A 10,706-nucleotide genomic window follows, 5' to 3' on the forward strand; every position below is an offset into this window, starting at 1 on the left:
GCATGATGAGGGCTTCAAGTATTCATGGATAAAGCATCAAGCAAGTGCAGAAGATTGTCAGGAAATAATGAGTGTAAGATGTGGGTTTCTGTGGCTTGCTGGATCTGGTTGATTGATCTCAGGGCACTGAAGTTAGACAAACAGGCAAATGTTAAAAGCATTTCCATCTAATGATGCAGTACTAATGGGGACTCAGTACCCTGACCCTAGGAGCCTAATTAAGATTCCATTCTAAATATCCAAGAAAAAGGGTTTCTATACCCTCTTCCCTCTCTGACGTTCCATTAGAGACTCTTTATTTCTGCTGTCAACCTAAAATAACAGTGGAGAGAGACAGGCTCTCCAAAGAATGAGTTTATTTGGGAATTAGCAGGAAATTTCAAACTAGGATCCACATGCTGTAGTGAACTATAGATGCATCTAAGGAGGTTGGGCAAGGGCAAGCCTTTATAGACACAAGAGAGAAGTACATGCGAGTTGTTTTGAAACTAGAAGATGATCGGTTCCGAGGGCTTATTGCAGGAGTTGACGTCAGTTCATTAGTGAAAACAGTGTCAGGCAAGTGTTCTTGTGTGAGTGGCGAGCTGTGCTTGTGTGGCCTAGCTGTCCCTGTGCTGCTGTCTGTCGTCGTGTGACTCATGTAGCAAGCTGCGGTTTGGAAAAAAATTTCTATGGTATTTTTCATTATAGGTATAGAGCATGAGTGACCCCCCTCACGGCCTCCCAGCTCCGTTTTAGTAGGGTTAAATATAAGTGACTTATTTTGGTATTGATAATGTTTACATTTCTCCAATCAAGTTATTGTTCTGAAAGCATCACTACCGGATCATCCTGTGGTTAGGTTTTGATTATTCCTCGGTGCTGGGATGGACCTTTCCTGGTCGTTCTAGTCTCGTGTTGAAGGGAAATGACCAGCAAGTAGGAGTTGATGTCAAAACCTCTTTCAGCTTCATTTAAGCAACATGGAGGTTTGGAAGGAGTGGCTCTGAGGCTAAGTCTTTCTGGAGTTCATTGTTCTGTTTCCTAGGTGTTGGTGGTCATTTCGAAGTACTAGACCATCAATGGGCATTTTGGTGAACTCTCTGTGTAGCTCGCACATCAGGCGGGAGACTTGTTCCTAGAATTTTACATCGAGTTGTCCAGTTTCAGTTTATAGGGCTTTAGGAACAGAGCAGTTCTTGTTCTTAGTTCTCCAGATACTGGAGGAAACAAGGAGAATTCAAGGTCCAGTTCAGTCTACAGGTAGATTAGAAACACACAAAAGCAATAAACAGGACTACAGTCAGATAACAGGTGTAATACAGTTTTCACCTTCCTTCAGAAGCATAATTTCTTATCTACAGTTACCCCCATTTTTACTAAAGATAATCACAATAAGACAAATTTGCTTGCTAAGTAAGTTTAGCCTCATCAAGTTTGGCCTGAGTATTTACGTAAGTGTATCAAGAATAGTGATTGACCACGCAGGCTCCTTTGAAGCTTGTTCTGCTAGAACTTTCGATAAGAATCTCAGCCTGGACTTTTAAAAGTCTCACAAGGCTAGGAGGCCAAATCAAGACAAACCTCAGTTTGGCTGAGGTAACTTTATGTGCATTTTCAAATATGACATCCAAGTCAAAGCCTTAGTAATATAACCAATTTTAAATATTGTATCCTGTTTTAAAGAGAGCATATTTTTATTGAACTTATATAAATAACTATATTATCATAAAAATAAGAATACTTATGGTTAGTTTTAGAATTCTGGTTGGATTAGGTAGGGAGAAAAAGCAAATATTTTAATTTTGTTCACAAGAGTGCACTTTATTATATTGTTGTAAACTATAGATAACGTACAAGGAAAAAGTTTCCTTAAATCTAGAAAACAAAACATTTAAAGAACCAGTGAAATTTCAAGTAAAAATTATAAAAACCCATTATTCTTTTTCATCTATTCATTCAGCCTCATGTAATTAATTCTTGTTCTGCTTGATCTTGGTTAGCAGTTTCACAAACTTAGTTTCTTTAGTGTCCCGGACATTTTTCCTTAGTCCAATGGTTTTATCTTGAAGTTATCAGAAACCTGTAACTTGTCAGAATTCTTTCCATCCTTTCTGTGAACCTCCTTGAAGAAAAAGCAATTTTTGGACTGTAGCTGATTGCAAGGGCGTTTAGAAAAGTATCAACACCATAATATTCCATGGATGACAAGGACTTAGAATGGTCATGGTTACAAATCTGAGGAGATTTTATTATAACCAGCAATTGACAGAGAAATTTGGTTATTTCTATGGCATATATCATTTTAACATAATAACCAAATATTATACTAAGCCATACGGGAGTTCTAGCAATTTTGTACAATTTTAGGAACATTTATATCAAAACTATATTTGTAGATATAACTTAAAGTTTTCTTACCACTTGTTATTGGACAATGTTTCCCATGCATTTTAAAATATTGAATAAACCCAATTAGTTTAATATCTCTTTTACAAGGTAAGGGACATATCCTTTGTTGCTTTCAAGGGTCCAGCTGGAAAACCCAAAGTAAATTCAAGGTCAAAAAGACTCAATTTAGAATATGATTTTGGGAAGGTGTCAAAGCTGTCAAAAGGTTTAAAACTCTTGATCAAAATAGAATCACAGGTCACTGTGAAATAATTGCCATTCATATAACCAGAGTGATAATTAAAAGGCTTCAAAAGGCAAATACATAATGGTCAAAACTTAGCTCTTTTAATATTGAGAAGACTCACTTTTTTAACTAATCAAAGACCTAATAAAACACAGCAGAGAGCACAAGAAACTATTTTGATAAAACACAAAATCTTTTTTTTCTAGGCCAATTACTAAAAAGTTAAGGAAAAACATCTTATATTAATATTAACAGCAGAGGCTAATACTGCAATATAACTTTATTTTATTAACAGAGAAGACAAAATAATAGTTTTTCACAAGTATGCTTTTGATATTAAGGCTCAAGTTTTAGAAAAACATAAATAAAGAATTTTCTTCTAATTTTAATTACCTTGATCACACAAAAATTTCTTTCATAATATTCATCTTCCATAAACCTTTTGCAATTTTCTCAAACTATTTATAATGTTCTTCTTCAGTTTTATTAATATCACTTTTTCCTTTATTCGTTTTGAAGCAATCCTTAACTAACCTCCAACTAGAGAAAATTACTTTTTTAAAAAACAACAAATAAAAACACATTCTCATATCTTCCTTATAACTTTTCTCACCCAAACATATCTTACTTTTTTGTACACTTTGTATACAGAATTACGCATAGTAATTGAAATTTAAAAACTCTTGGTAACTTTAATTTCTATTGAAAACCAGAAAACTAGAAAGTAAGCAATCATAAACTGCCTTTTACAAATTTGTGAAAACATTATTTTATAACATCTAGAAATATATGCTCCCTCATAGCACATTTTTTCAGTGTAGCACACAGCATTTTAATTAACAGACCCAAATATCTTTTGTTCTTCTGCAGTGAGCAGACAAAAGTTTATAAGCTTAAACTTATGTTCAACAACTAATGTTTCAGCATTATATCTTTGGAAATGGTCTATTACATGAATATTCATCATTTCATTCAACGTACTATAACTTTAAGGTTTTAAGTAACCAAAAAGATTTTGTAAACCATTTTAGGTAAATGTATCTTATAAAACATAATCATTGTTGTAAAGCTTACTTATATTCTATTTTACTTACATTTACATTTATCAATTCACTTGGTTTTAACAACTATGTTTGAATTGTTTATGAAAACTCCATTAGACATTAAACAAATGTAGTCATTATCTTAAGTTATTTTTCTTGTTTAGTAAATCAGGCAAATTAAAAAATACCACAGAAACAGAGGACCTAAAAGTTAAAACATACAGTTTTTTTTTTAACTCTCTTTTCTCATTGTCACATTTGTCACACATCAAGCAATTTATTTTTACTGTGTGTTTCATTCTTAGGTTACATTTATAATTTTACCATCTTAAACATACTTACACTTTTGCTCAATAAATCCAGATAGAAGTGATACGTCTGTATTATGTTTAGTGTTGACAAGTCTGCACACATGCCTGTTTTAGTTGAACCAAAAAACTTAAACTAGCTTCTATGTTTACCAAAAATTATACCAGATCACCTGAACTCGAAAAACATTTAGGTTAGTTCTGTTTTTCTGAGAAAATAGTTAATTTATAAATGTGTGTGTTTTCTTCCATCAAGCCAGATCTCACATGTCCCAATAGGACAGTTGTCAGGATGAGAACTGTCTAAAAAATACTTTTAAATATAAAAGTCCAAATATCCAAAGGTATAGCCACTTCAATTGTGACTCAAAGCCAGTAGCCTTTTATGGCTTAACCATGGATGCAAGAGGCTTCCACAAAAAGAGTGTGAAAACTGCAGTACCCCCATCGAGATCCAACATTTCTCCCAAAGATATAAAACAAAGGCCCTCCTTGTTAACAAGGTAGTGGAGGTTGAAACAATTGAGACAAATTCCCCTGGGAGCTGGCATTCTGAGACAAGGAGACGCTTCCTGTTTCAGACTCCCAGTCAGCTGGCTAGCCATCTGATGCAAACCTGACAATCTCTCCACGGCCCGGCTGGTGGAGACCAGAGAAGATATCCTCACTGGCTACAGAGCTCTTGAGACATAAAACAAGATGAAAGGAGAGTCTTATTGTAACTTTTATCCTTGTGGTAAATCACACAGAAGACAGAGATTAAGAAAAAAAAAGAGCTATTTCTGTTAGAACCTAGAACCAAATTCACAAAAGTCACAATTCAGAGAACATTCTTACAAATGTTTTTCTCCTGCCAATTCAAATTTAGAAAAGAAGGGACAAGAAAAAATTTTTACCCTCTTCTCTTAGCCAGGCACTACCCATAGATATTTGGGAAAGCTGGCTTTGGAAAGAATCCCCACGTTTTGCAGACTTTTGTCAGGCCTCTCGGCATCTCATCCATAGGCTGGAGTGAGTGGAGTGTCCAGCCTGTTAGGGTGCCATCCTCATTGCCAGAAACTGTAAGGATGGAAAATTACCACTTCTATCCTTTATCCTCACAGGCTCCAGCTGTGTCTGAGAAGTAAACTAACATAAGAAAGATCAACAGGAGAAAAGCATAATAAATGTTTTATGTGGTATGGGAGCCCCCATAAGAAGAAGAAGACTCCAACAAATTAGTTACTGGGTTGGACAAAGAACAGTTAATTGTGAAAATGGGACTAAATTATGAGAAGGCTTAAAAGATCAGAGTTATTCCAACAAGGTCTCTGTGGTATTTTGTCTAAACTTCTTGTCCTTGAAGATAAGGATGTTGCCTTTCCTTCCAGGAGAGGGAGGATGACTATCACATGGGAATTTCATCTTCGTTAAGAAATAACACAAAGGTCAAAGTGGCCAATTTGCACCTGCTCTTAAAAGTGCACTTAAAAGTGTCTTTAACTTAAATAGCTGATAGGCCCAAATGGCAGAGTTTAACTTCTTTATTCTACCCATCTAGAACTTCCCTAGAAGATTCACATATTAAAAGATGACTTGGTGGTCATTGAGAGAAGAATTGGGTTAGTAGTTGAGCAGTTTGGAAAAAAGGAGTTCAGCTAGAGGAAGACAAAGAGGAGGAGGAATTGTAGATGGGGAGGGAAGGTTCTGGAGAGAAATGAGTCTCAGCTAGCTTTGAGATATTTGCATTAAGGCATTTTTGAGTCCTGAATGCGTTTTGAAGCCTCAAGATGCCAATTGAAATATATGCCCCAAGCAAACTGACCTTATAGCTGCAGTCTTCTCATTTTAATTCTAAGGAAGAAACGAGCTTGGGCAGTTCAAATGATCTCCATCTGGCCACTGGAGTTCTAAATTATCTTTGGTATAATTTGCCCGTAAGCTTAAAAATTCATGGGGTGAATTATGTTTGAAAAGTCTATGTGATGCCAATTTAAATTCTGTGCACAAACAACCGACTCACCAGAAAGGATGCTAAATCCCTTGCAAAAGTGAAACCAAAAGAATACTCAGAAGAAGGACCATGTCCTTCACACCTATAAAACCAGATCTTAAATCAAGTCAAAGCTCAGCCAAAATGAGGGTGCTCAAATCCAAGACAGAACTTAGCACCAGCAGAAAGATGATTCCTAGAAGCAGAGAGCACAATGGACTCCAGTGCACACTGCACGTGGTTCTGCGGTCACTGATATGGAAAAAGGCTTGTCCCTTTTGGATCCCACATCTCTGACACCAGGTTTTGCCAACCTAAAATAACAACAAAGAGAGACAGGCTTTCCAAAGGAAGGGTTTATTCAGGAATTAGCAGGAGATCGCAATCCGGGATATGCATGTTCTAGAGGACTACAGGTGCATTCCAGGAGGCTGGGGGAAGGGGAAGCTTTTAAAGACAAAAGAGAGAAGTACATGTGAGTTGTTTTGAAACAAAAAGATGATTGATTCCAGGGGCTTATTGCAGGAGTTGACATCAGTTCATCGGTGAAGACAAAGTGTCAGGCAAGTGTTCTTGTGTGAATGGCTAGATGTCCTCCTGCAGCTGGCTGTCCTTGTGCTGCTGGCTATCCTTGTGTGACTCATGTAGCAAGCAGCAGTATGGAAAACATTGCCTGTGGTGTTTTTTGGTATAGGCATACGCATGAGTGCCCCTCCCTCATGGCCTTTTGGCTGCACTTTATTAGGGTTAGACATAAGTGACCTCATTTTGGTATTGATAACTTTCACACCATTACTGTAAATATCATGTTGCCACAGCTGGATCTCTTTAACCGCTGTGTGGAGGCTGAGCTGGCATCACACTGGCCTTCTGGCAAAATCCTCTCTCTCCCAGCACAGCTGGCTTAGGTGTCATATCTCAGTGTTCCTCTATTTTCCCATTTGCAGTAGGAGAAGCTCACGAACTTGTATGATTCTTCTTTGTACCAAGCAGGGCTGGTGACAGCATGTTCTTATCCCCATAGTTCTCAGACCTTATAAAGATCTCTCTCCCAAATAAGAACAACTGTTATATGCTTTGATGTGATCAACTGATATTTGCTTGACCTTCCGTAAAGTGTGAATACAGGTGTCTTTAAGAATTGTATTGTTACTGATCTATAATATACAATCTAATCCAGTGTGCTTGCATTGTGAGTGCACCTGCACTCACAAATCCACTTATATCCTACCTGCCTACTCCCAGTCAGGTGGCCATCCTGAGCCCCTCCCATGTGGACAATTCTACACCTGCCTAGCTAGGATCATCTTGGGGAAATCACTCAAAAGTGACTACCTCTAGGGTTTGGATATAGATCAACTTGGGAGGGTTCACCAACCAACCTTTGGTGGGGAACTGCCTGTCCCTTGGGGAGAATTCATCCTAAAGGAAGGGTGAGTCCAGTGTGGGGCATCAGATTCAGCAGCAAGGGCAGAGGCAGGCGACAGAGGTGATGGAGGTCTGAGTGCAGTGCGGTGACTACTATTTAAACCCTGGACACACCCTCCCCACCCCAGCATGCATATGCATTGGGAGAAGAGATTGGTCACCAGTTTAAAAGTTCTGCCTTCCAAAACTGGCAGGACTTCTGTGCCCAGGCAAGCTGCTAGAGAATGCTTTGGGCTGAAAGGGTGGAACCACTGAGAAGGAGGAGCCACTTTGAGTGTGTGGTAGAACAGGACAGGGGCAGACCTGCAGCAGTCCCCAGGAGTGGCCAGGGGCACTGGAGGGGTTGAGTTTTGCTGTGAAGAGAGCAGAGGGGTGAGGAAGGGGCCTTCAGCAGCTGAGGCTGATTCAGCCTCCCTCCCAGAGGTACTGGAGGACACACTTTTCAGGATTTGAAGTCCCGAGCTTGGGTTGGTGGAATTTTCAATCTGGAACCACTTGGGTCAAAGGGCAAATTGACTCCACTTACACCATGTCTTAGGCAGCTCAGGCCGCTCTAACAAAATACCACAGAGGGGGTGGCTCAAAAATAGACACTCCTTTCTCACAGGTCTGGAGGTTGGAAAGTCCGAGAACACAGTTCCAGCTGATTTGGTTCCTGGTGGGGTCCTCTTTCTGGCTTTCAGAGGCCTCCTTTTCACAGTGTCCTCACATGGCTGAGAGAGGAAGCTCTGGTGTCTTCCTCCTCTTATAAGGACGCTGATCTCATCATGGGGGCCCCACCCTCATGATCTCATCTAAACATAGTTACCTTCTAAAGACCCCACCTCCTAATGCCATCAGATTGGGTGTTAGGGCTTCAACATATGGATTTTGGGAGGACACACGTATTTGGACCATAGGATTCCATGGCTGGGGAGGAGCGGGGTGGTCCAGCTGAGGTGGAGGGTTCTGGCACATTGCACAAACTTAGTGAAACTCCTTTTGTTGGTTTTCCATTTTATACCCATGAGATGATAGCTGAAGGCAGATATTAAGCAACAGCCTATAAGATAAGATAACTAATGCTATTTTGTCCTCTCAGTGCTGAGTTTTCCTTACTTGATCCTCTCCTCTTTGTCTGCTCCTTCTTAACACCTCACAACCCCAACAAAGATTCCTCGGTACCAGGTGCTCAAAGACTTACCTCCCACTCCTGCACTCACCCTGCGTGACCCTCTGGGTAGGACTTAGGGCTGTGAGTCTGAGGAATGGTGCATTCCCTACTGCTTCTCCCTCCACACATGCTCTATTTCCATTTCAGGCAAAGAGTTCTTTTTCCTGGACAGTGAAACCAGATTGTGCAAAATAGCTCCTGAAGGCTGGAGAGAGCAACCTCAGAAGACCTCCACGAATACCTTCACACTCTTCCTGAGGATAAAGTTCTTTGTCAGCCACTATGGGATGCTCCAGTGAGTGCTGCAAATGTGTTCATTTGTTCCTTAAGGGATTTATGTATGTCCAGACTGATGGAGAGGTAATGGATTGACAAATGATTTGCAAACTGTAAATTACATACAAATAACAATAGCTATTGTGGTTGGTTTTCTGTTGATTGGATTCTAATCAAGATAGAACAAAGGGGAAAAATCAGTTTTTTGTTTTTTGTTTTTTGTTTTTTTCGTGCAGGCCCTGGTCAAAATGAAAATATGCCCTTTTGTTTCAGACATACTCCACTCAAGGTCAAAATTCTCTGTCTGTGACCCCAAAATGCCCCCTCACCCCCAACACACAACTCAGCAGCCCAGTCATGAGGGTTAGAGGACAGAGACATGGGTTTGTGGTTTGATCACTGCTTCTTTATTTCTTTGTTTATTAGAAACACTACCGAACTGATTATTAGCTTTCTCACTCAAACCAGAGCAAGAAACACCTCTGTAAGTTTGTGTGAAGTGAGTGATCCTGAACTAGGGGCAGGAGACATGGCGTAAATGGAGGAGAGCACACTTGTCTTGCTGGCATTGCCTCTGAATTCTATTGAGTTGCATCTCATCTTCCCTACTTTCCCAACTTCCCACAGTGAGAAAACCCACTGGTGCTAATGTTCTCCCTTTCCCTTAGCAACCCAACCTTCTTTATTGCTACTTCTTTCCCAGGCACAGCCTGACAAGGCACCAGTTTTACCTGCAGCTTCGGAAAGATATCCTGGTGGAGAGGCTCTACTGCAATGAAGAGATGCTGCTGCAGCTGGGGGTCCTTGCCTTGCAGGCTGAGTTTGGCAATTACCCTAAGGAGGTAGGGGTGAACACCTGGGGCCTTTGTGTGGCATCACTGGAAAAACAGTTACAGGATGAGGGCATGTGTTAGTAATGTGGAGACTCTGCTTTGAATATTGTTACCATCTACCAGTTACATTGGAGTAAACTACAGCTATCCATCCATCCATCCATCCATCCATCCATCCATCCATCCATCCATCCACCTATTCATTGATTCATCCATCCACTCATCTGCCTATTTACCTGTCTATCCATCCATCCATCCATCCATCCATCCATCCATCCACCTATTCATTGATCATCCATTCACTCATCTACCTATTTACCTGTCCATCCATCCATCCATCCATCCGTCCATCTGTCATCTATTCATCCATCCATCCATCCATCCATCCATCCATCCATCCATCCATCCACCCATCAATCCACCTATTCATTGATTCATCCATCCACTCATCTACCTATTTACCTGTCTGTCCGTCCGTCCGTCCGTCCATCCATCCATCCATCCATTCACCCACCCATCCACCCATCCATCCACCCATCCATCTACCTATCCATCCATCTACCCACCCAGCCACCCACAAACCCATCCACCTATTCATCCAGAAAGCATTCATTGAGCACTATTTGCTAGACTATGCTAATATGGTTCTAGTCTAATAGGTACCTCCTAAAGACAGTAATTTACTAGTTTATTGAATTCCTACCATAATCACCATAATCAATAGTAATAGCCAACCTTTATTTTCAAAATTTATTTTTATTTATTTATTTATTTTATTTCAATAGGCTTTTGGAGAACAGGTGGTGTTTGGTTACATGAATACGTTTTTTAGTGGTGATTACTGAAATTTTGGTGCATTTATCACCCAAGCAGTGTACACTGCACCCAACATGTAGTCTTTTATCCCTCATCCTCCCAACCCTTTCCCCAAGTCCCCAAAGTCCATTGTATCATTCTTATGTTTTCTCATTCTCATAGCTTAGCTCCCACTTATGAGTGAGAACATACGATGTTTGGTTTCCATTCCTGAGTTACTTCACTTAGAATAATGGTCTCTAATTCCACCTACGTTGCTG

General features: G+C 39.9%; 1 long non-coding RNA gene across 1 annotated transcript; it reads right to left on the reverse strand.

Moving 5' to 3' along the window:
* Nucleotides 1-341: 341 nt before the first annotated feature.
* LOC114669948 (uncharacterized) lies at nt 342-4,355 on the reverse strand. The gene is made up of 2 exons (XR_003719312.2): nt 4,003-4,355; nt 342-1,236 (listed from the first exon to the last, which is right to left on the reverse strand). It is a non-coding gene; the product is annotated as an uncharacterized LOC114669948 (long non-coding RNA).
* Between the last annotated feature and the right edge of the window lie 6,351 nt (nt 4,356-10,706).

The sequence above is a fragment of the Macaca mulatta genome, chromosome 9 (assembly GCF_049350105.2).
Source record: "Macaca mulatta isolate MMU2019108-1 chromosome 9, T2T-MMU8v2.0, whole genome shotgun sequence".
NCBI lineage: Eukaryota > Metazoa > Chordata > Mammalia > Primates > Cercopithecidae > Macaca > Macaca mulatta.